The sequence below is a fragment of the Silene latifolia genome, chromosome 1 (genome assembly GCF_048544455.1).
Source record: "Silene latifolia isolate original U9 population chromosome 1, ASM4854445v1, whole genome shotgun sequence".
Taxonomy (NCBI): domain Eukaryota; kingdom Viridiplantae; phylum Streptophyta; class Magnoliopsida; order Caryophyllales; family Caryophyllaceae; genus Silene; species Silene latifolia.
In genome coordinates this window covers 52538269-52542893 of record NC_133526.1, presented here as the reverse complement: position 1 = coordinate 52542893, position 4625 = coordinate 52538269, and the positions used below count along the sequence as shown (strand labels likewise).

General features: G+C 35.1%; 1 long non-coding RNA gene across 1 annotated transcript; it reads left to right on the top strand.

Annotated features, from left to right (window-relative positions):
- The first annotated feature begins 3441 nt into the window (after positions 1-3441).
- Positions 3442-4278, top strand: LOC141588802 (uncharacterized). The gene is made up of 3 exons (XR_012519794.1): positions 3442-3547; positions 3835-3908; positions 4046-4278. It is a non-coding gene; the product is annotated as an uncharacterized LOC141588802 (long non-coding RNA).
- The last annotated feature ends 347 nt before the right edge of the window (positions 4279-4625 follow it).

Below are 4625 nucleotides of genomic sequence, written 5' to 3'. Positions count from 1 at the left end.
TGCGTATTCTTGACATTTAGTTGGCATGATTATGTGCATGATCTACGAGTTTTTTTCTCTCTCTTATCTGAACGAATAGACTTGATTCATATATCGGCAAGCTACATTACATTCTGAGGTTAGAGCTTTATAAACTGGCGACATTCATGACCGGTTTCATTTAGGATGTGAGTAGTACTCTCTTTAAGGCATGTAACATCAATTTGCATAAGTATGAGTCTAGTCTTCTTAATACCTGTATGCATTCGGTCTGTGGATGGTGACACATGTTAGGAGAGACAGTTCCCTTTTATTTCATTCTACCCATGAGCCCCACATAGCCAAATTGCCTTTTTGTCCTATTAGCTACTGTCCATAATTTCTCCTACCCTAGCCATGCTAGTGATGAGTAGCTGTTTGGAATGTTTTATTGCAATATGGTTATTTTATCTGATTTCAGAAGATGGTGGAAGAATTGAAGGGAATGAAAGAAAGAATTGTTGGATGAAAAAAAAATGAAAATTGAAATGAAAAAGAGAAAAAAAAAAGAGAACGAAAAAAGAATATGAAAAGAAGAAAAAGAAAGAAAAATCATGTGCGAAGAGAAATGAGAAACCGTATGGATGATTTTCACTCCCATGTTTTATCTATATCTTATGGGGAGTTGACGAGTTTTTGATGTTTCGTGAGTAGCGTGCTTGGTATTTGCACCGTTTCATCTTGTTATATTGAGTACGAAGTTAGGATGTAGTTCAAAATTTGGATCCCTTGTTGCTAGCCTGGCTATTAACTCCACATATCCAAATTTATCTTAACCCCCTCTTACCCATTACCTCACTTACCCAAATGTAAGTACTCGGCATGTGTCTTGGTCATTAGTATGGTTGGAATTCGTATGTACGGTTGTAGAGACTTTATTCATGTTAACTGCATGCATGTTCTTATAGGTCGAGTTAGGTGAGTGTCTTTACTTGTTTCTATCTTTTACATATATACTCACCTTGTGCCAATTTTGAGTGATGAGCGACCCGTGAGAGTCCGATATCTTTTGAGTCTTGCAAGGTCGACGGTTCAGTAAGTTTGAAACATTGATCTAACTCGTTTGCACTTCTCATTTGCCACTTTGTCAGTTGTTGCATTAAACTGGTTTTGGTGGGCGATTTGTAGCTGATTCGTTGGTCCCGTTCCACTGTTTATTCTTAGTTGCATTCATAATTTGCTTGGGGACAAGCAAAGGTTTGGTTTGGGGAGATTTGATGCGTGTATTTTATATAAGGTTTTTACCTCATTTTTACACGCATTTCTGTACTATTTATGTAGCATCTAGCTACAAATACCCCCGAATATTCTACTTTGGTTCGTTTTATGTAATTTGCAGGAATAAACCAAAGGGGAGATAAATCGAGCCTAATTCGTCCCAATTGCATGCATTTATGGAGAATAAGGAGCCGGAGCTTGGAATCTAACATTTTGGAGACGCGTGAGCTGGTTTCGGAAGGTGCTTTAATGTCTTACGTGCCAAGATAGCTCGATCGAGTAGATTTTCTACTCGATCGAATGCTTTTTATATTGGAAGTTGCTCGATCGAGCAGTTCAAGTATACACAAGAGAAGACATTGCAAGGAGTACTTGATCGAGTGGTTTATTTCCACTCGATCGAGAGGTTTGATGCATAGTTGCTCGATCGAGTGGTTTATTTCCACTCGATCGAGTGGTTTATCCTTCTATAGACTTTTTCCGCCTAATTTTCGTATGGGCTTTTGTAATTAGTCCATAGGTTAGGTTAGGAGAGGATTTTCGTATGTTAAGAGGGGTTAGACTGCGTAATCTCTCAGGCATTCACTTTTACTCTATCACTTTCTACTGTTCTTAGATTTTGGCTTTCCCTTTACACTTTGCTACTCAGATTTGGACTACGATTGGTATTATTATTCTTCTTTCGTCCTTTAATCATAATTATTGTCATTGTGTTGCTATTCTTCTCTTATTATTTCATCTCTACTCTATTTAATCCTTATCAGTTTTATTATCATGTTTAGTTTCAATTATCTATATGTTGTTATTGTTGATTCAATGATAATGAGTAGCTAATTCCCTTTTGCTAAGACTAAAGGAGATCCATGATTATGAAGGGATAGTAATCGATTTATTAGGTTAATGCTGATATAATCTTTGTTGTTAACTGCTGCATTTATCTGTATCTGTTTAATTGAGTCGACGCAATTAGGCATTTATATCATAGTGACCCTTGACCTGGACCGAAAGGTTGGAAAAGGCGAGACTAGTAGCGAACAATAGGGCATTATAGTTAGGGCGAAAGATAAGCTATTTGTGCTTTAGGGCGAATTGAGACCGAAAGGAGATATTCACTGCTCCTCAGACCGTACTTGCATTGACCTGAGACCTAGATTACTTGACCGAATGATTATGGTGAACCGTCTGTCTTAGCTGTTTTCTCTTCTTGGTTGATCTTTATTCCCTTATCCTTGCTTCTCTATCCTTATCATTAGTTTAGAATCAATCAATTAAAACCCCCCAATTTGGTTACCGTGACGAATTTAGACAAAGCTGACAATTTCCCATCTCCCTGTGGATTCGACCCGACTTCCCTAGCTATATTAGTTAGAGCCAGTTGGTTATTTTTGATAGGTATACGACTGCCCTGTCAAGCAGATTAATCAAGAAGCTCATTTTCAACTTTCTCGGAGTGGGTTGAAAGATGAGTTACATGGATGACGTCGGCTTAAGCCCTAATTATGTGCTTCTGAAACAAAAGGTACCAAAAATATTTTGATGTAGGGTTATCAATATATATATATAGATTAGTTATTAGATAATTATTTTATTTTTGGCGTAGTTGGTTAAAGGAAAACCTTCTTATAAATTCACGAACTTCGGGTATTTCAGGATCTATTAATATCCTTGAACAAAGTGAGTTAGATAGGCTGGAATCTGCAACAATATTGTTCAGTTAGTGTGAAGTATATATAATATTATGATTAATCTATATATAAGACACTACCTTTGAAAGTTTTAATCTTGCCGTATCAGATGATAATTATCGGTTGATATTTGTCTAGATCGCCAGTACTATCATTCAACTGTTCAGCCATATGTTGCCAAAGAGTGCATATCAACGTTTGGCCCCTATACAAGTAGTAAAATTGTTAGTGTCCGTTCAGTATATTAAATTACATATATTGATGTAAAAGTCGAGAGTACATACTCGCAATCAAGCAACCTAATCTACATAGATTTTAAATCCTTATTGACGTCAATCTTACTTTTTGTTAGCAGTTTACCAATGACATCTGTGTGCAAAAAAATTATCATTAAATTAAGAATGGTTAGAAATTAGATATATTTATGTGTCTATAATTTTCATAACAACTAAATAATTTTTATCAAGTTTGTTTTGTATGATATCATTGAAAGAAGCAAATTCGATGGGATTTGCAGGAATGATGACATCATTGGTTGTTGAGATTATGGTCTTGCAGTGAACAAAATTTTGTAGGGATGCTTGGTAACCCAATACTCTCCTGTTGTCCGGATTACACTGAAATTGGTAAGAAAGCGCACTTCACCCTCATTGACTAATGGTTTAAATTTGAACATCCATTTTTTGGGTATAGTAACATGTATGTAGGTACCCTGCACAAAGTGAGACACATATTTCAGATAACTAATTTAATTTGATCAAATGGGAACAAAATTATTTATTAAGTTATTATAAGTTGTTTACCTTAGAATCAGTGATTATAAAATCAAGGCTAGTGACTTCAGTAGTTTTTGGAATGATTTGTTCCCACGAGTAGATAATCCTACCTTTGATTTTCTATGACCCTTTCTCAGGAGTGATTGCCCCAATCATATCATGATCTACCAAGGAAGACATCAATGCTAAAGGTGGTCTGATGTTTTGTGTGGTATGTAAATGTAGGTTATCAACATTGATTTATTGAGTATTATATATAGAGAGAGATATATTGTATGCGCTTAAAAGTTTGCAAGTTATTTTAGGGAAGATTTTGAGTCTAAAATTTTATTAGTTGCGATAATGCAGGTCTAAGATTTCTGGAGTAATATATGGTGAATATATATTATGATTGAAGATATATGGGTTATTCGGAAAGAATTTTCGGAAAGAAATTTGGCAGTCAGCTAAATATAATCACGTATAGAATTTTGAAAATAATTGTATATTTGGCAAAGGATAATAAAAATTGTATATTGGCTAATTCATTGATAATTGTATAATTGTTTGATTTGATTGAAGATATTTCCCTATTTTAAAGATTCAGTTGATGCAGAATCACGTGTAAAATTTTTATTTTCTTGGTGAAGTATCTAGAAAAGTAATTGGGCTTAAATAATGCTTTCTAGATACAACCCAATTAAGATGACATAGAGTTGAGCGGGAAAACTAATTCTAAGGTTTAACAACAACAGGACACGTGTCCTAGTGGTTGTTGTTTTATAGTTTTAATATAGATGACAATGTCGCAGGATTGTGGTATAAGTTTATTTGATGACATTTGTGGACCAATTCGATGAACTAGAGACCACATACTGGAGTAACGGAAAATTTAAGTATCCATTAACTACCGAGTCTGCAGTGAAGAAGATTGAGGACCACAACACAC